Below are 27,539 nucleotides of genomic sequence, written 5' to 3' on the forward strand. Positions count from 1 at the left end.
AATGGAGACATCTTCTGGAAGGCTCCCTTCATCCAATCACCATCTTCACTGACCACAAAAATCTCTCATACCTTCAGTCTGCCCAGCGCCTTAATCCGCGCCAGGCCAGGTGGTCATTGTTCTTTGCCCGATTCACGTTCCAAATCCATTTTCGTCCTGCTAATAAAAACATTAGGGCGGATGCCCTATCACGTTCCACCGATGCCTCCGAAGATGAAACCGTTCCTCAACACATCATTCCCCCTGAGTGTCTAATTTCTATTGCCCCTGCTTCACTGGCACCAGTTCCTCCAGGGAAAACATTTGTTCCTCCCCGTCTTCGCCTACGGACTCTCAAATGGGGTCACTCCTCTCACCTGGCGGGCCACGCCGGAATTAAAAAAACGACACTGCTAATTGCCAGACACTATTGGTGGCCTTCCTTTGAAAAAGATGTAACGGAGTTCGTTCGGGCCTGTGCTGTCTGTGCACGTGATAAAACTCCCCGCCAGAAGCCTGCAGGTCTTCTCCTTCCTCTGCCAGTGCCTGAACAGTTTTGGTCCCACATTGCAATGGACTTCATCACGGATCTTCCCTTATCCCATGGTAACACAGTCATATGGGTGGTTGTTGACAGGTTTTCAAAAATGGCACATTTTGTCCCGCTTCCTGGTCTCCCTTCTGTGCCACAACTGGCGAAGCAATTCTTTTTGCACATTTTTCGTCTTCATGGCCTTCCAACACACATCGTCTCCGATAGAGGCGTTCAGTTCATCTCAAAGTTTTGGAGAGCTCTCTGCACCCAATTAGGAATCAAATTGAACTTTTCTTCTGCCTACCACCCTCAGTCCAATGGACAAGTGGAGAGGGTTAACCAGATCCTTGGTGACTATCTGCGACATTTCATCTCCTCCCGTCAGGATGATTGGGTTGACCTGTTGCCCTGGGCCGAATTTTCCTACAACTTTAGAGACTCTGAGTCATCCACAAAATCTCCGTTTTTTGTGGTGTACGGCCGTCACCCGCTGCCCCCCCTCCCCATTCCCACTTCTTCTGGAGTTCCTGCCGTTGATGACTTGACCTTGGACTTCTCCTCTATATGGAAAGAGACTCAAAAGTCGCTCACCTTGGCTTCTTCTCGCATGAAGAGACATGCAGATAGGAAAAGAAGAACTCCTCCTGTCTTTGCCCCTGGGGACAGAGTGTGGCTCTCTGCCAAATACATCCGGTTTCGGGTCCCCAGCTACAAACTGGGCCCGCGTTATCTCGGGCCTTTTAAAATCAAAAGCCAAATTAATGCTGTCTCTTACAAACTCCATCTTCCTCCCTCTCTCCGTATTCCTAACTCCTTTCATGTATCCCTTCTCAAACCCCTCATTCTTAACCGGTTCTCCCCCAAGGTCACCGTTCCTGCGCCTGTTTCTGGGTCCTCTGATGTCTTCTCAGTGAAAGAGATCCTCGCCTCCAAGGTCGTCAGAGGTAAAAAAATTTTTTTGGTTGACTGGGAGAATTGTGGTCCTGAGGAGAGGTCATGGGAACCCGAGTCCAACATTCTAGACAAGGAGCTCATCCACAAGTACCTGGGCTCCAAGAAGAGGGGGAGACCTAAGGGGGGGGGTACTGTAACGCCGAGTCCTCCGGGTCCCGGGGCTTCCCCGGAGCACTCGAGGCGTCCCGCGGGCTGCAGTGCTCCGGTCATGGTCCCCGACCGTGAGCGCTGCTCCCCCGCATCCTCTGCTACTCACCCGCCGGGTTCCCTCCGCTCTGTCCCCCGGCGCACGCCGGGTCCCGGCATGTCTTCCTCCCGGCGCGCGCGGCCCTGCTCCCTAGGGCGCGCGCGCGCCACTGCATTGAAATTTAAAGGGCCAGTGCACCACTAATTGGTGCCTGGTCCAATCAGTCCAAAATGTATAAAAACCCACTTCCCCTTCCTGTCCTTGCCGGATCTTGTTGCCTTTGGTGCCTTGAGAAAGCTTTTGGTGTATTGTTCCCTGCCTGTGTATCTGACCTTCTGCTGTTGCCCCTGACTACGAACCTTGCCGCCTGCCTTGACCTTTTGCTCCGTCTGACCTTGCCTTTGCCTTGTCCTTCTGTACCGCGCCTGAATCAGCTGTCTTTGAGGTTGAGCCGTTACCGGAGGATACGACCTGGTTGCTACCGCTGCAGCAAGTCCATCCCGCCTTGCGGCGGGCTCTGGTGAAAACCGGTAGTAACTTAGAACCGGTCCCCTGGTACGGTCCACGCCAATCCCTCACTGACACAGAGGATCCACCTCCAGTGCCGTCACCTGCCGCCAGTCCGGACCCTGACACATGCCTTAAATATCTGCATTACACAATGGTCAGTTTATCTTCAGCTTTATGCTGCTGTTTCTGTTTTCATATTTCCATGTACACAGATGTGAAGATCTTCTTCTAGTGCAATCGTAGGATTTTTCTAGGATGTGATGCGAGAATGTTTTAGCTGGTATGCTTCTCTGAATGTTTTGAATGCAGTTTTCAGAAAAAGCTAATTCTCAGAATTGGAATTGGTTTCTCTGTATGGCGTTAATTGCCTAAACTGGTGACTTGACTGTTTGGTCACACTTTTGAAGAAAAGGATAGGACAACATTATTGATATTATCTAACTTTCGGTCTTGGGATTGTCAATTTTTTAGATAGTTCATGTATATATATGAGGGTCAGCTCAGTTTGTGGAGAACAAGGAGTTGTTAAGAACTCTGCATGATTTGTTTTTTGTTTTTTTAGGATACCAATTGAAAGACAGAGCTGGATAAACTACTATGCTGCACAGGACATAGCCTAGGGCAGTGATGACGAACCTTGGCACCCCAGATGTTTTGGAACTACATTTTCCATGATGCTCATGCACTCAGCAGTGTAGTTGAGCATTATGGCAAATGTAGTTTCAAAGCATCTGGGGTGTCAAGATTCGCCATCACTGGCCTAGGGCACCATGGATGCCAGTGACTGTGCATAGCTGTCTAGACCATTTACAAAATAATGCTTCCCTCTGCCGCTGACTGTTTCCTCCAGAGACTAATGACAGCCATGCCCATCTTCCTCCTCTTGCATAATTTTGCAGGCCTGCTCCCTCAATCCATATTACTACACACTACTGCTGTGTTCTACTGTGTAGGGAAAATAAAGAGGTTGATTTAATGCTGCCCTATACATACTCATCATCCTTTTGCTCCATGATATTTTAAAGCAAAGAGAGAAAGCCTTGTGTAAACTCTAAAGCTGGCCATACACTATAACAGCTCTCTAGTTCACCCCCAGGAGAAAACCTTTCAATCCCACCATCCATGCTAAATAGTTTGGATGAACAAATCTCCACTGCCAGTTATTGTAATATGACAGCCGGACACCCACGGCAATTAGAATATCCAAACTTCCTGCATCTGATCCGCCTTTGATTTTCAGGTCAAAGGATATCAGGCAGGAGTGTGCTGACAGGGCCATCCATGACTTGGTTGGACCAGATCAACAGGAACTTGCTGAAACTCACTAAAGCCTAGGTGCAGTCAAAATAAAAAAAAACAACATTAACACAAGGGACATAACACGCAGTCAGTAGAATGTGTCCCTTGTGCTGACGCCTCTTCTTTTAGGTGGAATCCTCCTCCATCAATGCCCCCCTACACCCGCCACTGTAATCTTCACATGCACCAGGGGTTAATATAACTGAAAATGCTGCGACAGGCACTCATTGAGAGTGTCAGACTGGCGTGGCTTGGACATGGCGGTGTGAGGTCGCTTTTGCATGGTGCTCCCGCTCCTTGTCCTCCCTTCTCGGCACCTACATCTCTCTCCTAGCTACTATGAGCGTCCACAGAAAGAAAAAGACCAAGTCTTCATCCGCATCGTGCTCCAGGAAGGCTACAACTACCCCCATCCGCTCCTTTTTCTCGGACTCGGCGAGCCCGTCATCCGCGGCCTTGTCCCTAACTCCGGGGGGCGGCCTGGGAACCGCGGCTCCTTCTCTGCCGGGAATGAGCTCCTCACCTCTGCATCCCGCCTGCACTATGGCCACCGCCGGATCGTTGCCTGCTTCTCAACCCTCTCCCGCAGTCCAGATAGGAGACAACTCCGAGCTGTGGGCTCTCCTGCGGGCTCTACCCACTAGAGCGGACATGGAAGCCATTGTGGCGCAAGTAGCAGAGCAGCATAGGAAGGACTTTCAACACCTGAGTGGAGAGGTGGCTCAGCTGGACGGGCGCATTTCGGCCGGGGAAGCGGCGATGGGTGACCTTCAGACCAGGGTACTTGCCCTGGAGCAAGCCCGTGCCTCGCATGACGAGACCCTCGCCGCCCACCAGCTCAGGATGGAGGACTTCGAAAACCGGAGCCGCCGTAATAACCTGCGGCTCCGGGGCATCCCGGAGGCTACTGGCTATGAGGATCTCGTGGAGACAGTGCGAGCCATTCTCTCCCTGGTGTGCACCCCGGACCCTCAGGCCCCCTTCGAATTTGACAGGGTCCATCGAGCCCTGGGAGCCCGACCATCTGACCCCTCCAGACCGCGGGACGTGATCTGTCGTCTCCACCGGTACACGGTGAAGGAGAGGGTCCTTCGAGAGGCATGGGCAAAAGGTCCGGTGGACTTTGATGGGGCGACGGTACAGATCTTCCCGGACGTTGCCCGCGGCACTTTACAGCGTCGATCGATGTTGAAGCCCTTGCTGGAACAGCTCAGGAGCCCGGAGATCACATACCGCTGGGGATTCCCCCTGCAGCTCACAATAAGGAAGAATGGATCCTCATTTACTCTCCGCAAGCACGCTGATCTGCCGGCTCTGTTTGCTTTCCTGGGTACATCCCCTGTGGACCTCCCGGACTGGATGGCGCTGCTCCCGGACCGTGACCCTGGCCGGGGAGCCGGAAGATTCAGCCGCCCCTTGCCTAGAAGACAGCGTCGTTGGAATCAGCGCTCGAGGGAGGGCTCCCGTGGGCCGGAGGTCGCGGCCCCTGAGACCTAATTCACTACCAGCATCGATCTGTGAGTATGGCCCCGCTCTCCTATCTCCCCTCCATTCCGACCCCGGTGCTGTCTAGTGACTGTCGCAGCGGAACTGCCCATGGACTCCCTGCACTATCCCCCCTGTAACTTTTTGTCAGACTGCTGTGGCCTGCTCCGTGCTACCCCCCCCTCCCTCCTGTGTGGCTCCCTGATGACCCAGGTACTGTGCAATGCGGCCTGATCCCTCGTAAGTCTTCCTGCGGTCCCTTGATGCCCCTTGCTGAACCTTACAGGCCCCTGCTTCATTGGCCCCCTCCCTTCTGGAATACGGTCCGACATTGCTTTGCTCCCCGGTGACGATTTTGGCTCCCCTTTCCTTGGATGCTTTTGCCCCCCCCCCCCCCCCCCCCGGCCGCTGTGTCCCTTCCCCTCCGTTGTTCCGGGGACAGGGATGTGTATGCTCCAGATCGGACGTAAGCTCGAATCTGCCTTGTTCCGGACTCTGGTTCTGGGGGGGAGGGGTGGGGGGACGTTGGGGACTGCTGTCACTGTAGTTTTAAGGTGCAATGCTGTTGATATGTGTGGGGGGAGGGGGCTGCCGGGACCCGGGCTTCCGTGGCACGGAGCCCCGGGCTCCGCCTCGTGGGGGGCCGTGGGGTGCCCACTCTGTGATGCCGGCTTGGGTGCGGGTGGGGGAGCCCGGCCCGACTGCGCTCACACTAGCGATGTTTCCGTGGCGCCTATTGCCCTGCTCTTTGGGTGGATGGGGCTGGGTCCTCCCGCTCGCTGCCCAGTGATTGGCCTCTGAGCTCTTGGGCTACATGGTTACTATTTGGAATTGGTGCTTAGTTGTTTGTAAAAGGCTGTTCTGGGGTATGTTCTGCTCCTTCTCCCTCTCCTCCTTCCTACCTCCCCCCTCCTTCCCCTCCCTTCCCCCCCTCCTCCCCCTCCTCCCCCTCCCCCTTCCATGTCCCCCATCCTCCCCTCCCTTCTTCTACATTACCCCCTCTTCCCCCCCCCCTCCTTTTTTTTTTTTTTTTTTTGCCCCCTTCCCCCTCTTCCCTCTCTCCTTCCCCCTCCTCCTCTTCCTTTCCTTCCTCTCCCCCTACTCCCCTCCCTTCCTCTACCCTTCTCCCACACTCCTTCCTCCCCCCCTCCCGCCTTCCCTTCTCTCTTTCTCCCCCCTTCCTACTCCTCAGTCCCTCCCCTCGGGGCCATCCATCCTGCTCGGACCGGCCTTATGCTGCTGGTGGGGACCCCCCTCGGGGCCTCGCGGGGCCGCGGGCCGGTGGGGTCTTGATGAGGTGGGGTCTGGATGCACATGGGGTGTCGGGGGTCGGGATGGGCCCTTCGGGGAGATGTGGGTATGCATCCCCTGGGGGTCTTCCTCCTTCCGACTCTCCCTAAGTTATGCTCATGTTGGACGCTCTTGTTTCTATGTGTTGTTGCATTCTTATTTCACGTTTTTTTTTTCTCTCTTTTCTTTTCTTACATGTCTGTGGTTTATATCGCGTGTTTTGCCGAGAGGGGGACGGATGGGAGCGGTCACCACTTTCCTCCTTTGTTGGTGTCCTTCCCCGTTCCCCCCATAGGATCTCCTTGGCCGAGGTTCCCCACACTCCACCCAGGTTAGGGGTGGTGGGTCTGGCACCTCAGGAGACCTGAGACTAGTTCTCATAGTGCCCATTGGCACAGTAGTTTCTTCCCTTCTTCCCCCCCCCCCCCTTATTATTGCCTCCTTGCTACCTCTTCTCCTCCGCTTCCTAACCTTTATTTCTTGATTTGCTCTGCTCTTCCTGCTCCCTCCTTCCCCACCCCCCCTTTTTTTTTTTTTTTTTTTTTTTTTTTGAGATGGCCACCTCCCGGGTTGACCCCGTCCGGTTGGTATCCCTCAACGTCAAGGGACTTAACACCCCGGAGAAACGTTCCATCATTTTGAATGACCTTCACCGTCTTCGGGCCCACGTTGGCTTCTTGCAGGAGACCCATTTTAGAGCCGCCAAACTTCCGAAGTTGGGCGACAGACGGTTCCCCACTGTCTACCACAGCTGCTCACCTGATTCCAGATCGAGAGGGGTCAGCATTTTGATTAGCGCACGAGCTCCGTGGACATTTCTGGATTCGTGGAGTGACGGACTGGGCCGGGCTCTTTTTGTTAAGGGCCGTCTGGGCTCTGTCCCGGTCACCCTCGCCAATTTTTACCTTCCGAACACTGGACAGATATCCTGTCTCGAACCACTGTTGTCGCAACTCCACGACTTCATGGAGGGTCAGGTCCTTCTGGGGGGGGATCTCAACTTCGTCATGGATCCGGTCCAGGATGCGTCTAGAGGCGCCTCCCACATCTCCTATGCTGCTCTCAAGCGCCTCAAAAAGGGGTTTCATGCCTTTCACCTTGTGGATGTGTGGCGGATCCTTCACCCGTCATCCCGGGATTATACCTTCTACTCCTCCCCCCACGCCTCCTACACGCGTATCGATTACTTCCTGATCCCGCAGGCCTTGCTGGGTAAGGTCGTCTCGTCTTCCATCGGCCCTGTTACTGTGTCCGATCATGCACCGGTGATCCTTGAGCTGGATTTGCGGTCCCCAGAGCCTCGGCAGTGGCAGTGGCGGCTGAACGACAGTCTCCTCCAGGACCCCAAAGTCCTGGAGGAGTTGCAAGTCGAGCTTGGGCGTTTCTTTTCCTCCAATGCCCTCCCGGAGAGTTCTCCACTGATGGTCTGGGAAGCTCATAAGAGCTATATGCGGGGGGTCCTAATAAAGATCGGTTCACAGCGTAAACGGGAGCGTACCCGTCAGATGCACGATCTTCTTACGCGATTGGAGTCGCTGGAGGCTGCTCATAAGAGGTCCTTGGCCCAGTCTGTCCTTCAGGAACTAACTGTTCTACGTGAGCAGTTGCGCTCCCTGACCCTTTTTAGGGTTAAGGCATCGCTAGCTAAGTGTCGAAGGGTCTTCTATGAACATGGGGACAAATGTGGGAAAATCTTGGCGCGCGCACTGCGACAGCGGAAGGCGCAGACATTCATCCAGGAAATCCTCGCCTCCCCGAACCAGAAGGTACACGCAACGGACCGCATAGCGGAAGCCTTTCGCCGCTACTACTCCTCTCTATACAACCTGACCCCTGACACGTCTGCGTCCGCGCGGGGCGACTTCCGCTCTCGGATTCAGGAATATATTAGTGCCTCTGGTCTTCCTGCCCTCCCGCTGGATGCCGTGGAGCGCCTGGAGGAACCTCTTCACCCCGATGAACTGTTGAGTGCCTTGGCGAACTCTCAGAAAGGCAAGGCTCCGGGTCCAGATGGATATTCTTTGACCTATTATAAATGTTTTGCACACATTCTCTCCCCGCACTTTCTGGCTGCGTATAATGCGGCGGGCTTGGGTGCTGAGTTTCCGGTAGACTCGCTTCGCGCACATATCACTGTGATCGCGAAGGAGGGCAAGGATCCCCTCCTCTGCCAGAGCTATAGGCCTATCTCGCTCCTAAATGTGGATCTGAAACTGTTTACCAAGATCCTATCATCTCGCTTGGCCCCTCTGCTCCCACAGTTGATCCACGACGACCAGGTGGGCTTTGTGCCTTCCAGAGAGGCCAGGGATAATACAACGAAAGCCCTGGATTTGTTGCATTTGGCCTGTGCGCGGAAGACCCCTCTGCTGCTTCTCTCGACGGATGCCGAAAAGGCATTCGATCGGGTAAACTGGGATTTTCTAATGGGGACGATGGAGCATGTCGGCCTCGGGCAACGTATGTTGTCTTGGATCCGTGCGATTTACTCCAACCCGTCGGCCTGTGTTAAGATAAATGGTCTGATCTCCAACCCGTTAGAGATCTCTAATGGGACGCGGCAGGGTTGCCCCCTGTCGCCCCTGATCTTTGTCCTGACGCTGGAGCCTTTTTTGCGCTCCGTCAGAGCCAACGTGGACATAGCCGGGTTGACCATCTCCTCATCGCTGGCCCCGAAGGTTGCAGCTTACGCCGATGACCTCCTGTTTTTCCTCACGAAACCTCTTATATCCTTGCCTAATCTTATGAAGGAGTTCCGTGTTTACGAAGCTCTTTCGTCTTACAAGATTAACCATCAGAAGTCGGAGGCCTTGCCTGTGGCGATGCCTCCGGCTTTGCTGGCCCTCCTCCGGCAAGACTTCCCATTTAAGTGGAGCTCTTCCCATATCAAATACTTGGGTATCTCCCTCCCCAACTGCCCCGGCCGCGTATTCGAACTTAACTTCCCTCCTCTCCTCTCTCGTATTCGGAAGGATCTGGAGGAGTGGCAGAAGGGATTGTTCTCTTGGTTTGGGCGTTGCAATATTATCAAAATGAATGTCATGCCTCGTTTGCTATATGTATTGCAGGCCCTTCCAATCGCGGTCCCTTCAGCCTTCCTGCGCAAAATCAATGAAACCTTCCGTAAATTTCTGTGGGTGAGGGGCCCCCCCCGCCTTGCCCTCAAGGTTCTCCGAATGCCCAAGCTTTGTGGAGGCATGGCCTTCCCAGACGCGACGATGTACTACGAAGCATGTCACCTTACCAGGATTGTGGACTGGCAGGTTCATAGTCACCTCAAACAGTGGATTAGGATTGAGCGAAGTCCGGGGGATCCCCCTCCGGACTCCCTCCTGTGGGGTGCTTCTGACTTGCCTAAGCATGTGATGGAGCATCCGACTGTGGGAGCTACCCTTAAGCTGGGGCGTAGGATATGCGAGGCCGGCCGGATTGCCTCTCTTCCTTCGCCTCTGTTCCCGGTGCTCGAAAATCAGCACTTCTCCCCAGGTAGGACGGATAAGGGCTTCCACGTCTTGAGGTCCGACGGCTTCCACCAGGCTAGGCACTTCATTGCTCAAGGGAAATGGGTCTCGCGTCAGGCTCTCTTTTCCAGTAACTCCTTTGCTGCTCTGTCCTTCTGGCAGAAGGTGCAGCTAGCACATTTTCTACAGTCCCTTCCACCTGCAACCTCATTTAATAGACGCCTAAAGCCCTTTGAAGAACTGTGTGCGTCGACCTCTCCATTACGACATACCATTTCTTTGATATACCGCCTGTTAACGGGGCCGTCGGATGACCCTTCCTCTCGCCCCCTGTATCTTGACAGGTGGGAACGCGACCTAGGCCTCTCTTTCACGGATCACCAGATTGATCGCATTATGTTTTTCACGTACAAAACTTCCACTTGTACCAAATATCAGGAAATGGGATACAAGCTGCTCACCAGGTGGTACTACACTCCGGTCAGATTACGCAGAATGTTCCCTTCTTGTTCGGACCTTTGCTGGAGATGTGGGGAGGAGGTGGGGTCCCTTCTCCACATTTTCTGGTCCTGTAGCCGCCTGCAACCCTTTTGGGCTGAGGTTTTACGCATCGCACAAAAATTCACAGACCATGCCCTCACTTTGGATCCTGCTCTCTTTCTCCTTCACCACAACAGTTTCCCGCGAGCATCCTACAAAAAATCCATTCTGCCGCTGCTCTTCACGGCTGCCAAGAGCTGTATCCCTCTTCTCTGGAAGCAGACCCAGCCACCTACAGTAGCTATGTGGTTGCGGAAAGTAGCTAGCATTAATGAAATGGAGGACCTTGTGGCTGCTGAACGGGGCACGAGGGAGAAGTTCCTCAAAAGATGGTACTACTGGCATGAGTTCAGTTTCTCTGCGGAATACAAAGACCTGGTGATCTAGCTCGTTTTTGGCGGGCCGGGTGGCCATCTCCCTCCCCCCCCCTTTTTTCTATCCCCTGTCTCCTCCTTCATCTCCCCCCCTCTCCCCCCTACTGTTTTCACCCTCCTGTCTTTCTCTCTCGTTGGGTGGGATCTCCCCACCCTCTTTGGGATAATATTAAAATATGAAAAGGAGAGGAAGGGAAATGTTAATCACCCTGCTTTCTTTTTTTTTTTTTTGTTCCTCGATCCTTCCCTCACGGGCATACATGCAGGGGTTTCGCATAGCTGGCTGTGGGGAGATGGGCAACCGGGGTTGTTTTTTCTCCGCCTCCGTAGTCCGGCCATGTGACAGATGCCGGTGGAGGGGGAGGCCTCTCCGGGGACCTATTCCCCTGCGGCGGTCAGATACGACGTCTGATACCACTGCCCTCTGGTTTAGGGGCGGCTTTTGCTGTCAGTTTATGCTTGAGACTCTGAGCTGTTTGTCGCTATATTTGATGTATATGGACTTGTACTGCTGATCCTGCCTGTACTGTGTGCCTTTTCCTCTTCTAATAAACTTTGAGAGTGTCAGACTATGCCCACCCTTTTCACCCAGATCCTCCATTCATAGAAGCTTGTACTATAGCTTCTATGAATGAAAAGTGATCTATGAATGGGGGGAACCTTTCAATCACCCGCCTGTAGGCAGATTGAAGTTCTGGCCTTCAAAAAGCTGAAAGTTAATGTGTTACCGGGTTTTCTGTTTGGTGGGTTTTGCTGGATCCAGGCCACTGATTTCATGTAATGTAAAAGGAATGGGGGATTGGCACCGAGGAGAGGAGAGAGGAAGAGAGAGAAAGCCTGAACCTAAGAAGGAGGGTTGTAAAGCTGCCCGGAGGACCAGAGAATTGCCAAAATCTAAGTTTAACCCACAATGTACTCATCCAATTATTGACTTAACCTAAGTAGGTATGCTTGGGCAGCCACATGCCTGACGTTAGGGACTAGGGATGTTAGTGGAATGTCTGTATTTCATTCCGAACTGTTACCTGTTATTGTCACTGTGTTAATTTATGCTTTAGTAAAGCTTTTTGAAACTTTGCATTTGCCTGGTCTGAAGTTACTAAAGGGGTGCAAGGCAAGTTACCCGCACATATAGTCTACAGCTGTGGTCATTAAGTACATGAAGACATCAGTTAATATAGTGTGAAGATAGAGTGCTTACCAAGGGTAACAAAGGTTTTTTAAGAGGCCTGTTGTAAGCGTGTACATGTGGTAGGTGAGACAGCCTCTTGCAGCGAGGGAGATGTTTTCACCACTTCTTCCGTAGTGATCCATCTCCCATGGCAACGAAGCAGATCTGCACTGTCTGGGCCCTCATTTTGTACACAGGTACAGAAGAGAAAGAGTTAAGTGAATTTCATGCATGGAGTCTGCCCTAGATGCACGGCAGGACCCAAACCATTACTGGGAGTGAGGTAGATGTAATATGCTGGATCTACTGGGTCGTGAGCATGGCTCAAGTAAAGGTAAGCCATGGGTAGTGCAGTGACCTAGTACAAAATGCCTAGCGTAGCTCAGAAGGGGTATGCCTTTAATGTGACCCATGCTTGGCACCCAATAAAGAGGGTAACATGGAGGGAGTGTCACCCACCTACCCTTACACGCCCATCCTCCAGTAATAGGGGCATCTAGGGAGGATGATTTCCTCTAACAGAAGAAACACCAGCACAAGGAAACACATCCTACTGACTGTAAGTATGTTCCTTGTGCTGATTTTTTCTGATTTATATTTTGAATACATTTAAAGCATTAAAGCAGAACTAAACTCATGTTTTTAAGCCAAACTGCAGGATATTAGCAACCCCCCTTCTAACCAACTGCTGGTATGAAAAAAAAAAAACGATCAAAATGCCCATTTTACTGAAGCCACAGTCACATGATGAATCTTCTGTCTTATGTTTACTTCCCAGGATCCTTCTCTAGGTGTCCATCAATGCCTGCTTGATGTGCACACCTTCTATTAGTAGAGGCAACAATTCCAGTTGCAGGGTCCTCTCTCATAAGCTCCAGAGGCAGGAAAACTCACAGGGGCGGTGAGGGGATCAGTGCCCAAGAAGATAACGAGAACCATGGCAACTACAGTTCTAAACACAAACTAAGATGTGCCTTCTTCAGTTGTAAAGAATATGATGGTTTACTTCCACTTTAGGTTGTGCCTTTGTGCTTATACTGTGCAGAGGATTGTCTCCAGCCATGTGATACCACTGAGTGTTGGAGAGACCAATCACCGAGGAGTAGGACTAGAGATGTTACATGGGAGGAAGGCAAGAGAACCATATGCATCCCTATACTGGATATGCCAATTAGATTCATTTGGCTAAAGAAAGCAGTGAATTCAAACTGGTGCGACATACGCTCTGACTTTGAGAGCACATGTTGCATGATGTTTATAAATCAATAATTCCCTGTAAGAGCCACCTTAACTGGTCTGATTTGTGTCGGTCTAACTTTGAAAAAGGTTCCTGCACTACTTTGGTCTGTTTTCAGCCAACTGAATATCAATAAAGTCGTATCAAAGTCAGATCAGCATCTTTCTTAACTGATCCAACTTGTGACATGTGATTTGTGCTCAGAGGGAATGTTAGCACTGCAAAATGTATTGAAAAAAAAAAAACATACCAGACCCAAGCTGCACTCATCACAAAATGGATCTTGTTCATTAAAGTCTAACCGATGTCTGACTGATGTTGTAGGGCAAAGTCAGATCGGAGCAGTGTGAACCCGGCCTTAAGGAGCAAATAGAGGGTATAAGTAACAGCTGAGGGGTCAGTATTACATTGCACAAAGTACACTTTAAATTGGTTCACTTTGAGGGATATTGCCAAACTTTTTTATGCGGTTTGGGAAGGAGTGGAAAAAGGTCACAATCCTTGTCAGGTTTACTGCTATCCGCAGCTCTGTTAAATAGATTTCCCCTTATTTCCTGTCCTTGTGACAACTTTTTATACCAGACAGAAAAATCTGCAAAAATTTGCAAAGGGGAAACAGACAACAATAAAAAAAACCTAAACCATTCTCAGTAAAACCAGCATGTTTTGTGCTCCTCCATCTTGTCCCTGAGGGCAGCAGTTAAGTGTTCCATTTGTTGGATTTCGATCACCCTAGCAAACCATTGGGACATAGTAGGAGGGGTTTGTTGTTTCCACATGCAGGGGGTGCAGGCCCTGGCAGCATATAATAAATGCTTTAGTAGCGACTTGGGATAACACTTACTAGACTTTGGAGTCAAAATGAGAAGTACAGCAGCAGGGTTGTCAAAGAGAGAGATATCTGTGAGTTTGTGTACAATTTACTTGTTGCCAAAAAGGGCAGATATTGGGACAATCCCAGAAAATGTGGATTATCGCGGTGGCTTGGGTACCTCATCTGCAGCACAATGGGCTGTGCTGAGAAAACAAGGAAGCCAATACTAAAGGGGCCCGATACCATTGCAGCAGGATTTTAAATGTGGTTTCTTGGTATTTGCTGAAAAATTAAGATTTGGTAGCAAAAAAGAGTATGCGGTTCTTTTAATCTTCAGAGAATGTTGTATTCCAGTCCCTCTTCCATTTGTGTAGGAACAGAGGGTACAGCAGGGAATTGAAATCAAGCAGGATCCTTCACCAGGACAGAGGTCTCCAAACAGGGTGAGGTGTCTATAGAAGCATATATGGTCCGGGAGAGTTCGTAGAAAATAAGATAGCCTAACAGCTTCCACCTACCCAACCCAAGGTGGAGGTGGTAAGAGAACTGAAGAGCCCCAAAGGTCAGACCCAGCCCAGGTGGAGCAGAAAAGTGGTGGCTCCAACTAGGCACAAGTCTGGTTGGAGCTGAAAGACTTTGCGTACCCCAGATCAAAATCTGGGTGTCCGATAAATGACGTCAGTGGGGAAGGGAAGCTTGGTGTAGCTGCAAGTTTAAAGTACCTACTAAGTTCAGTTAGCATTGGCTCCATTAAAGGATGAGATGGATGGGCACTAGAGAGTAGAGTGATTGCCAAAGCAAGGACAGTCAAGGGGAAAGGTACCGAATCTTGTTCCAGGGAAATCCAAAGCTTATGAGGGGGGGGGGGGGTGTCTGCACCAATCACTCAAGTCATGTGCATGGCAGTGCAGTATAGGGTGAGATCTTAAAGGCTCATTCCACCTCTAAGTTTGGGTCGCTGCAGAAGGAATCTTTTGAGGCAGGATGATTTCCCTTGCCAGACATATTTAACCACTTCAACACCTGGCACTTTTTCCCCCTTCTCGCCCAGCCCAATATATAGCTTTTAGCGCTGTTGCATTTTGAATGACAATTGCGCGGTCATGAAACACTGTACCTAAACCAAATTTATGTTATTTTTTTCCCACAAATAGAGCTTTCTTTTGGTGTTATTTGATCACTGCAAGGTTTTTTCATTTTTGCTAAACAAATAAAAAAAGACCAATAAGTTTGAACAAAAAAAAAAGTTTTTTTTGTTTATGTTATAAAATGTTGTAAATAGATACGTTTTTTCCTGCACTGATGAGCACTGATGAGGCCGCACTGACAGGCACTGATGAGGAGGCACTGATGGGATGACACTGATGGGGTGGCACTAAAATGCGGCACTGATAGGCAGCACTGATATGCAGCACTGATGGGCACTGATAGGTAGCACTGATATGCAGCATTGGTGGGTACTGATAGGGGCACTGCTGGGCACTGATAGGTGGCATTGATGGGCACTGATAGGTGGCACTGATGGGCACTGATAGGCGGCACTGATAGGTGGCACTGATGGGCCCTGATAGGTGGCACTGATCGGCACGGATGGGCGGCACTAATGGGCACTGATAGGCGGCACTGGTGGGCAATAATGGGCACTGGTGGGCGTACTGATAGATGGCAATGATGGGCACTGGTGGGCAGCACTGATGGAAAGGGCACTGGCGGGCAGCACTGATGGGGAGGGCACTGGCGGGCTCCCTGAGCCCTGATTGCCATCCCTGGTGGCCATGGTGGGCATCCCTTGGGTCACGGATGGGCATCCCTGGGGTCATGGGTGGGCATCCCTGGTGGTTCTAGTGGCACCTCCCCAAGGGTCTGCACTGGTAATCAGTGCTCTGATTACCAGTGCAGACCCCCCCCCCGTCAGGAGAGTCGCAGATTGGCTCTCCTCTACTCGTGCCTGCCAGGCACGAACTGAGGTAAGCCGATCAACTGCACTTCCTATTTACTATGTGACCAGCTGTGATTGGACACAGCTGGTCACATGGTAAAGAGCCTACGTCAGTGACACACCGCATCACCTATCGCCGCTCTGCGCAACCTCCGGTCAGGATAATGTAACCACCTTCCCGCCGTCATTTGCCTATAGGGCGGGCGGGAAGTGGTTAATGAAGGCCAAGCCAAGGATTGTCACTTTGAGCAGATGTTTTTATTTTCAGTAGTTTAGCCCTACCCCAGCAGCAGCCGCTGAGTGTAACAGCATCTTTCCCAAAACAGTGCAAAGGCAGCCAGGCACAAAGCAACAGTCCATTTACTCTGGTTTCGAAATCGGTTTAGGGGATGACTTTTTGTAATTTATTGCTGAAGAAACATAATGCAATAGGCTGCGCACATCAATGCATCCACAGCTGTAGATGACTAAACTGCAGCACAGGAATCAGGCTCTACTCACAGATCCCAGGGTTAAAGAGCGACTCCATGGTCTCTGTCCATAGGAAGGTAGTGCAGCAGGCAGTCCAGAAGTGCTCCAGGGGCAGACAGACCCCCGGAGCTTGCAGATCAGCTCCCTCTCAGTTTACAGATCCAGACAATCTCCTCACGGCTCCAGACTATTTAGCATCAGCCTAGCCACCATCTGTGCACACCTCCCCAGGGATTGACCAGGCCCTGATAAACATTCAGGCTGGTTATCCAAATTCACCATTCCTTAGCTCTAGAAATGTATTCTAGAGGCAAGGGAAAGCTTTTTAAACTCACAGCCTGTGAAACCCTGAACAGAGCAGAGCAAACAATCATTGCTCCTCTGATTACAGAGAAAGCCAAAAACTAAATTTACCTAGCAGCCTAACTAGGAGGGTGTTACATATAAGGATTTATTTTTATTATCAATAACAAAGCTTTTTGGGTGCGGATTTTATAGGTTTTGTTGATCCGATTCCTGACCCCTTGACTCCAAAGCTCTTGTGGTTGGGAACCTGTCATAGTTTGGTTAACAATCTTGGTAGAGATGTACTGAAAATATGTAGTAAACCAAAACCTTGAAATAGATTGTTTAGCCTCCTCCCACCCAGCCACTGCATTAAAACAGCTGGGTGGGAGCTTCATTCTCCTGTGTGGACATTCCCAAACGTCCTTCAGAAGGAGTGCGATCACGCGGCCATGTGTCACGTGCCCATGTAGCTGTGCCATCCCAGTGTGCCTGTGTCACCTGGTCACCACTCACCAGGAGGGCCCTGTGATTGGCCCTCCTGATCATGTGACAGCCATTGTAACAGTGATCGGCTCTGCTTCTCCTCACACAGAGCCTGTCAGTGAGGAGTAGAAGAGACGATCTGTTCTGCTAGCCAGGGATAGCTATTTTTTTGAGTTTTGAGCTATTTTACTGCTTTTTACACACTGATCACCCCGCTAGTGTCCTCAAATCAGTGTCCCAATACAGTGTTCCCAACACAGTGAAAACACCTGTTACACATCTGCCCCAGTAAAATAATCTGTTACAATGAACATCTGGTGCATCTGTCCGTGATTATCTGGCGCATCTGTCTGTGATCATCTGGTGCATCTGTCTGTGATTACCTGGCGCATCTGTCGGTGACCATCTGGCGCATCTGTCCGTGATCAGTTGGCGCATCGGTTCATGATCATCTGCCGCATCTGTCCGTGATAATCTGGCACATCTGGTGCATATCATCTGCCACATCTGCAGGGATCATCTGCTACACCTGTCTGTACTCATCTGCCACATCTGTTTGTGATAATCTGGCGTACATAATCTGTCACACCTGCCAATGATCATCTGCCACATCTGTCCGTGATCATCTGCCACATCTGTCCGTGTCCATCTGGCGCACATCATCTGCCACATCTGTCTGTGATCATCTGCCACATCTGTCTATGATCATCTGCCATATCTGTCTGTGATCTGCCACATCTGTCCCAGTAAACATCTGCCACATCTGGTCATGATCTTCCACATCTGTCTCAGTAAACATCTGCCACATCTGTCCCCATGAACATCTGCCACATCCCAGTGATCAACATCTGTCACACATCTGGGATAGCGAGTACTACATCGTGGAGCAGTGTAATCTGCGCCAGCCAACATATTACCAGCAATCCCAATTCTTCCTATGCCCGCCCTTTTGTTTGGAAACCCCTCACCATGGAAGAGTTTAAAATTTTCCTTGGATTAACCCTCAACATGGGGCTGACAAAAAAAATGACCTCCATTCCTACTGGTCTATCCAACCTATCCATCGTATGCCAGTCTACTCCTCTTTGATGCCCAGAACCCGTTACAAAAAGATGAGATTTTTGCATTTCAACAACAGTGCTCCACCTTCAAGCAAATGCTTACCCCCAATATAAATATATGTGTAGATGAATCCCTAGTTCACTTCACCGGAAGACTTGGCATCAAACAATACCTCCCCAGTAAACGGGATAAATATGGGGTAAAATTTTACAATGCAAGTGACACTGCCATATAATAATATATAATATCATTTTAAAATTTATGAGGGAAAAGACAGCCAGCTAACCCCCCCCCCCCCCTGGATGCCCTACCTATATGGGGACAAGTGACAAAATTGTCTGGCAGCTGATAGAACCACTGTTTGAGAAGGGTTACCATCTATATGTAGACAATTCCTACACCCCCACTTTACTGCCATCTCTACCTAAAGAAGACTATGGCCTGTGGGACAGCACAGTCCAACCGCAAGGGCTTACCACAGAGATTGGTCACCAAGAAATTGAATTGGGGGAAAAAGGCAGTATGCGGAATGAAGAGGTACTAGCCCTAAAGTGGATAAAAGATGGGGGGGGGGGGTGGATATGAACAACCAGCTGATGCAGTCATACTTGGCCACCAGAAGATGGTCGTCATGGATGGAGATGGTTGCCGTTTATTTGATTCAGCTAGCCCTGTTCAATTCATATGTTATTTTTTCCAAGTGCACCCAAAGATCCCTAACCTATCTAAAATTTAAAAAGGACATAATCACAGCCCTTCTCTATTCCCATGGCCATGCCCCTAAACAAATTCACTCCGATACATTAGCCAGATACAAAGGCACTTCCCCGATATCCTCCCTCCTACCCACACAGGCCGCAAACCCCCCAAAAAATGTTGTGTATGTTCAAGTAAAGGAATTCGCCGTGACACCCGATACTACTGTCCCCAATGTCCCTCCCAGCCAGGCCTCTGTACTGGAGAGTGCTATCGGATTTATCACACTTCAGTACACTAATAGTGAAGTAAAGACATTTTTCCAGTTTCCACTATCTGCTATTTCTGTGTATGACTCGGACTGTTTATCGACTATGCCTCTGCCAACCATGTTTCTGCCTTACACGTTAATTGACCTTGGCCTGTTAAATGACCATGCTTTTTGCCTGCCTCCTGAACTGATCATATGCTCTGCCACTGTATTAGTGGGATTTAAGACAGCACACAGGTCTCACATATGTGAGGGGCTCCAGAATAGAATTTCTGAGCGGAGAAAACCTTTTTCTCCGGGTTTTCTTGGATTAGGGTCTGGAGACTCGGAGGCTTCAAAGAGATTTGGGTGGGAGAAGCCTCTGCCCCTGTCCTCAGGTCTTACCTGATCAAGGCCCTAAGCCTTATAGTGCTGCCTGCTGCCACCTGAACTGGCCATGTCTTGACCTGCCACTTGAACTGGCCATGCCTCTGCCTGCCACCTGAACTGGCCATGCCTATGCCTGCTACCTGAACTACTGCCAGGACCAATACTTTGGCATATCTCTGCCTGCTGGCTGGACAATTCCTGGAAATTTTCGTTGGCAGTCTGGACCAATGCTTTTCCTGTGCTGGGACAGTATTCCTGCCTGCTAAAACCACAGTTAATCCATTTTTTTACTCCTTTGCTGAGCAGAATGTATTTTGGTGTGTAATTCTTGGTATGTACAGTGCCTTGCAAAAGTATTCGGCCCCCTTTGCGACCTTTTGCCACATTTCAGGCTTCAAACATAAAGATATAAAACTGTAATTTTTTGTGAAGAATCAACAACAAGTGGGACACAATCATGAAGTGGAACGAAATTTATTGGATATTTCAAACTTTGTTAACAAATAAAAAACTGAAAAATTGGGCGTGCAAAATTATTCAGCCCCTTTACTTTCAGTGCAGCAAACTCTCTCTAGAAGTTCAGTGAGGATCTCTGAATGATCCAATGTTGACCTAAATGATTAATGATGATAAATAGAATCCACCTGTGTGTAATCAAGTCTCCGTATAAATGCACCTGCACTGTGATAGTCTCAGAGGTCCATTTAAAGCGCAGAGAGCATCATGAAGAACAAGGAACACACCAGGCAGGTCTGAGATACTGTTGTGGAGAAGTTTAAAGCTGGATTTTGATACAAAAAGTTTTCCCAAGCTTTAAACATCCCAAGGAGCCCTGTGCAAGCGATAATATTGAAATGGAAGGAGTATCAGACCACTGCAAATCTACGAAGACCTGGCCGTCCCTCTAAACTTTCAGCTCATACAAGGAAAAGACTGATCAGAGATGCAGCCAAGAGGCCCATGATCACTCTGGATGAACTGCAGAGATCTACAACTGAGGTAGGAGACTCTGTCCATAGGACAACAATCAGTCGTATACTGCACAAATCTGGCCTTTATGGAAGAGTGGCAAGAAGAAAGCCATTTCTTAAAGATATCCATAAAAAGTGTCGTTTAAAGTTTGCCACAAGCCACCTGGGAGACACACCAAACATGTGGAAGAAGGTGCTCTGGTCAGATGAAACCAAAATCGAACTTTTTGGCAACAATGCAAAACGATATGTTTGGCGTAAAAGCAACACAGCTCATCACCCTGAACACACCATCCCCACTGTCAAACATGGTGGTGGCAGCATCATGGTTTGGGCCTGCTTTTCTTCAGCAGGGACAGGGAAGATGGTTAAAATTGATGGGAAGATGGATGGAGTCAAATATAGGACCATTCTGGAAGAAAACCTGATGGAGTCTGCAAAAGACCTGAGACTGGGAGGGAGATTTGTCTTCCAACAAGACAATGATCCAAAACATAAAGCAAAATCTACAATGGAATGGTTCACAAATAAACATATCCAGGTGTTAGAATGGCCAAGTCAAAGTCCAGACTGAATCCAATCGAGAATCTGTGGAAAGAACTGAAAACTGCTGTTCACAAATGCTCTCCATCCAACCTCACTGAGCTCGAGCTGTTTTGCAAGGAGGAATGGGCAAATATTTCAGTCTCTCGATGTGCAAAACTGATAGAGACATACCCCAAGCGGCTTACAGCTGTAATCGCAGCAAAAGGTGGCGCTACAAAGTATTAACTTAAGGGGGCTGAATAATTTTGCACGCCCAATCTTTCAGTTTTTTATTTGTTAAAGAAGTTTGAAATATCCAATAAATTTCGTTCCACTTCATGATTGTGTCCCATTTGTTGTTGATTCTTCACAAAAAATTACAGTTTTATATCTTTATGTTTGAAGCCTGAAATGTGGCAAAAGGTCAAAAAGTTCAAGGGGGCCGAATACTTTCGCAAAGCACTGTACATGCTATGTTTTAGAAGCCTGAATGTGCTACTTGCATGTTTGCCCTATGTATGTGGCCAGTCTGTGGAAAAGTCTCACACATGTGGTATCGCCATACTCAGGAGGAGTAGTAGAAAGTATTTTAGGGTGTCATTCCTGGTATGTACATGCTATGTGTTAGAAATATTTTAAAAAATTACAACTTTGTGTTAAAAAATATGTTTCCGTTTTTTTTTTACATTTTCCAAAAACTTGTGGAAAAAAAAAAACATATTCAAAAGGCACATTATGCCTCATAGAATATACATTGGGGTGTTTTCTTTTTTCCAAAATGGGGTTATTTTGCAGGTCATTCCATTGTCCTGGTGATCCAGGGCCTTAAAAAATGTGATAGGTACTCAGAAAATTAATTGTGTAATTTATGCCTTCAGAACGCCTGACGGTGCTACTTGGATGTTGGGCCTCTGTGTGTGGCCAGGCTGTGGAAAAGTCTCACACATGTGGTATTGTCATACTCAGGATGAGTAGCAGAAAGGATTTTGGGGTGTAATTTTTGCTATGTACATGCTATGTGTTAGAAATATCTTATACATTGACAACTTTGTGTAAAAGCATTTTCCAAAAACTTGTGGAAAAAATGACATGTTCAAAAGACTCATTATGCCTCGTAGAATATACATTGGGGTGTTTTCTTTCCAAAATTGGGTCATTTTGTGGGTAATTCCATTGTCCTGGTGCTCTAAGGCCTTCAAAAATGTGATAGGTACTCAGCAAATGAAATGTGTAATTTATGCCTCTGTATGTGGCCAGGCTGTGGAAAAGTCTCACACATGTGATATCGCCATACTCAGGAGGAGTATCAGAATATATTTTGGGGTGTATTTTCAGGTTTATCTATACCATGTGTAAGAAATAACTTCATTACCCAAACTATTGTGCGAAAAAAATTGCAACTTCAAAAAACTCCCTCTGCTTCTTACTACCGTATTTTCCAGCGTATAAGACGACTTTTTAACCCCTGGAAATCTTCTCAAAAGTCGGGGGTAGTCTTATACGATGGGTATTGTCTTATAGGCCAAAACTGGAGAATATGCGGTGGAGAGGGGGGGGGCTCAAAAACATCAGCGGTATTCCCGGGGTATGGAAAAAGAGAGAGAGAGCGGCGATGTGACCAGATGTGTCGGGAAAACATGCCTCTTTCACCCATCTGACCCGCCCGCCCTTGTATCCTATTACTCTACCTTCTTCTCTGCATCCCTACGTCTCCCTTTTGAGGTCTGCTAGGTCTCCCTGTGAGAGTTGGTATCCCTACCGCAAATGCGCATGCGCCGGATTTCGGCAGAACAAGCCGAGCGCCGAGCCGATACAGCCGCATATTAACCCTTAGATGACGGAGCTGCATGGATGGATGGCTACAGCGGGCGGAGAGGAGAGGAAGGTGAGCAGTGTGGAGTACGGGGAGATGGACACTGGATCAGCATGCAGGGATAGCAGCTTTCAGATAGCAGCTTTCATGGGGATACACAGCTTCATGGCTACAGCAGGTCAGAGAGGAAAGGAAGGTGAGCTGTATCGGCTCGGCGCTCGGCTTGTAGTCTTATACGGCGAGTATATCCCAAACTCTATATTTTAACTGGAAAAGTTGGGGGTCGTCTTATACGCCCAGTCGTCTTATACGCCCAGTCGTCTTATATGCCGGAAAATACGGTAAATACCCTGGACTGTCATATTTGCAAAAAGGGGTCATTTGGGGGTATTTGTACTGTCCTGACATTTTAGGGCCTCAAGAAATGAGCTTTTTTTTTATTGACTCCATAACACCAAACTAAATGTAAAGCAGTATAAAAAGTTGAATATACCTCATTTAATTAATGCAGAAAAGTATTTAATTCCACAATGTTGGCAGGTGCCAGATAATCCATGTATAAGAGATTGGGTTAGGAAAATTGATAGTATGTACAGATATATTGAACTATTAGGTGTTTAAAGGAGAATAGATGGAGAGAGGGGAGGGAAAGAGAGGTTTTTATAAGTAAGAGTGGAGACCGAAAGGATTAGAGAGAGGGGGGAGGGCAGGTGTATATTTAATATGTAAGAGTGCTTCGGTTTGTTTTTTTAGACTTCTTAAGCATTTATTTTGCATAAAGTGGAGAATTAATAAAATGTAAATAAAAAAAAATAAAAAAACCCTGCCAGGACACTATTTGTATGGAGTATGCATGCTCTCCTTGTGCTCCAGTGGGCTATCCATTCACATTTCAAAGACACGATGATTAGCCTTGGTGTGTATGTATGTGGAATAGGAACCTTAAATTGTAAGCCCCTTGAGGGCAGGGACTGTTGTGAATGTGCAGTATAGGCTGCATAAGTTGTCAGGACTATATACATGCCTTTAATAAATATACTATCGCTTCCATCTCTATAGCTACTGTAGCACATACGTTCCCAAGGTTCAGGGGTACATCTGCTTTTTTTGTGTTCTGTCCACCATGGTATAGAGTCCATGTAATACATGCTTTGTAAGCCTTGCGCCAAGGCTGGTCAAGGCAACCCCTTCCTCCGGCAGTCCAACAAAGTAACTTGCAAGAATAAGGCTGCTTGGTAACAAGCGCTTGTCTCATCTCCAAGCATTTACCCGAGACAAGTGGCAGCAAGAGGAATGCAGAGGGATGGGAGCTCTATACTACTAAATAAATAAATAATCCTTATTTCTTTTGTTTCAATATCTTGAATTAAGCCTTTAGGTTTTAGTAATTGACTTGACATTAGCCTCTTGCATTGTGCAGAATAGCTTGGGCTGTGTAGGGGAGAAGCAGCACAAGAAGTGAATCAGTTATGCTGCAGTGAAAGGAGCATGCTGAAGAGGCAGAGTGACAGAAAGATGAGTGCATCACTCTGCAGCTTCTCCTTTCACTGTCCAGTCACAGCCTGGGGTTGGAGGAGAGACCTGTAAGTGCTTTCATACTGCCACGCTGCAGTTTGGCTGCAGTGCATGTGCACTGCAGTGCACCCACAGTTTATGTGCGGGTAATCTGCGCTTTTCCATAGGCTTTTATCAGTACAGGTGTTTTTGAGCCATTTTTGGAAAGTGCATCAAAAGTCCTGCATACTGCATCTTTGATGCGCTTTTGGAAAACGCACCAAAAATGCCTGATCTTATAAAACGATATAGGGAAGTGCAGGTAACCCGCACGTAAACTGAGGGTACACTAACTGCGCTGCACCTGTGCTTCGCCCAGAGTGCCCTTAGGGAAATAAAGAAGAGGTAGGATTGCGCAGTGTGGCACAACTGTGTACATCTGGATGGACAGAAATAGCAATCCAATGGCAGGTAAACATTTCCCTATATGTATTTCATCTGTATATTTATTTGTTTGCTTGGAGTTCAGCTTTAATAATTGTAAAAATTGAATAATATTCCCAAAAAATGTCTGGGAACCTATAAGCTTTCACTCATGTTTGCTTTTCCCATTGGTGTCTTGACCTACTAAATGCAACATTCAAAGAGCACTCCGTACTCACTCTCCTTGATCTGTTTTCCACATTTCACAAGTTTACTGCTCTGTATTAATTTACACTCTCTTTTTCTTCCTAAATTTACTCTTACATTTCTGGATAAACCTTTAGTGCCCCTTGTTTTTCCTGCCCTTTGTTGGTGTGCCTCTGTCCTTGGAACCCTTCTTTTCTCGTTCTTTATCTATGGTCTGTGCCAGCTGATTAGCTCATCTGGATTTCACCACCACTTCAATGAAGATGATACTCAGATATTCTCTCAGGTCCTGATCTATTCATCTTTTTTGTGTCATCTTGCTTTTCAGTCTGTTTCTCTACATTAAATAATAATTACTTTTCTAAAAAGCCAAGTACATCAAATCCCCAAGCCCATTTCATATAGATCTTATTTAAATATCACATTCATTCACTAACTCCTTTCTGTCATCTCCATTTTAAAACATGCATCCCTACCTTACACATAGATGAGCTAAAAGTGTACTACACATCCTCATTATATCTTAGCTTTACTATCATTAACACTCGCCTCTATGATTGCCAACAAACAGATTGGCACCACTCCAATCCATCCTGAACTTCACTACTTTATTTAATAATTTATTTTATTGTTCCTTAACCACTTTACCACCGGAGGATTTTGCTGTCTTACGTCCAGGCCACTTTTTGAGATTCGGCGCTGTGCGACTTTAACTGACAATTGCGCGGTCGTGCGACGCCGTACCCAAACGAAATTTACGTCCTTTTTTTCCCACAAACAGAGCTTTCTTTTGGTGGTATTTGATCACCTGTGCGATTTTTACTTTTTGCGCTATAAACAAAAAAAGAGCGTTTATTTTGAAAAAATAACAATATTTTTAACATTTTTTTATATGAAATTCCCCCCAAAAAAGATGTAAAAACCAATTTTTTTTTACATTTTTGGCTAATTTGTTTTCTGCTACCCATGTTTGGTAAAAAAAATCACAATAAGCGTATTTTAATTGGTTTGCGCAAAAGTTATTGCGTTTACTAACAAAGGGAAAGATTTCTGTCATTTTTGGTGGTTTTTTTTTTAACGCGTAATGGTGGCGATCTGCGATTTTTTTTTTGCGGTACTGCAACATTGCGCCGGACAGATCGGACCCTTGACTGACATTTTTGACACTTTTTACTGCAGTAATCAGTGCTATAAATATGCACTGTTACTGTAAAATGACACTGGCAGGGAAGGGGTTAATTTTATTGGAGAGGGAGGGGTTAATGTATGCCTGGTGCTTACTGACGTGTGGGGGGGGAGGTGACTATGTGACAGAAGGACAGATCGGATGTCCAGCTATGCTGAACACTCCGATCTGTCACTCCCTGTCACTTGGGAGATCCGCCCGCTTGTGGTTACACAGGCGGGCGGATCTCCACACTAGATCCCCGACGATCGGGGATGAGCGGCGGCGATCGCCGCTGCTCTTCCCCTGGCCCGACTCCCGCTGTGACCGAAAACAGCGGGAGCGAGCCTCCGGCGGCGCGCAAGCGCCGCCCAGAAGGGGGAGTGTCTGACGACGTAGTACTACGTCGTCAGACGATAACGAGCCACTCTGCCGCAGTAATATTACTGTGGGCGGAGGTAAAGTGGTTAAATGGAAGGCCAGCTAATGCTCCTTCTTTTCTGCACCCCATTTTAAAAGTAGTAACACACGCACAGTTATTCAAAGAGCTGCTGGCACTACAGCAGGGAAGATGTTGGGAGTTGCTGCAGAGCACAGTGGCCCTACCCCCTGCATTCCTTGCGTTTGTTTATGTAGCATGTGATGTCATATCAGCCAATACAGGTGGCACATGGGGCAACATCAGTGAGCTCTGTTCCATACCTCATCGGCAGGGCTTTTTCACCTTCATCTCATATCATCTGCACTCCACCTTTCAATGCAGACCAGATCGCATGCTCCTTTTTGGCGCCAGTTTTAGCTGTGAGGAAGAGCTGCAGTACGATGTGCTAGCCTGCTCTGCTTGCTCGCTTTACTGTGGAGACATCGCTTTTTTGGTAAGTTAATTTCTCAATGTTGCTGGACAGGTCTGTCTGTTAATGGTGCTTGGATATGGGGGCTGCTTGGCTGTCTCTTTGCTAGATATGGGATGTTTCTTGTAGGATGCGGCATGTCTCTTGCCGTATATGGGGATGTCTCTTGCAGGATATGGGATTTCTCTTGCTGAATATTGGGGATGTCTCTTGCTGAATATTGGGGCTATCTCCTGCAGGGCACAGGGTGACCAAGAAAATAATTAATAACTACTTAATGGACACTGAGAATATGGTTTGTATTTGGATTACTTGAAATGGGACAATTTATTTATCAACAATATACCTCAAGAAATATATGAAGTTGTAATCCCACTTTACACTGTGAGACCTATAGCCTGTTGCCATGAAGTCTGCGACTCTTAAATAATCAAAGGTTTGTTTAGATGTGGATTCCATGTACTTCAATGTAGGAACAGAACAATCTGCTACTGGGGTCTCCTGCTATTGTCTGTTTAATAAGGCGTTCTCTGTTTATTCTTAGGATAATGTGTAATGTATTTTGTTTTAGCCTTGTCTCAGTGCTTGTTAGTTATAACATTGTCTAGATGTGGATTCCCATTCACATATTGTTTCTGTCCAGATGGCTAGGTAATTAGTTTGGGTAATTATTTT

General features: G+C 48.1%; 1 protein-coding gene across 2 annotated transcripts in view; it reads left to right on the plus strand.

The window, feature by feature from the left end:
* The window catches only part of CACNB3 (calcium voltage-gated channel auxiliary subunit beta 3), a 399,535-nt gene that overhangs the window by 25,861 nt on the left and 346,135 nt on the right, over nucleotides 1-27,539 (plus strand). The gene's annotated exons all lie outside the window — the stretch shown is intronic.

Source organism: Pelophylax lessonae (assembly GCF_965119305.1).
Source record: "Pelophylax lessonae genome assembly, chromosome: 2".
In the NCBI taxonomy this organism is placed as follows: Eukaryota; Metazoa; Chordata; class Amphibia; order Anura; family Ranidae; genus Pelophylax; species Pelophylax lessonae.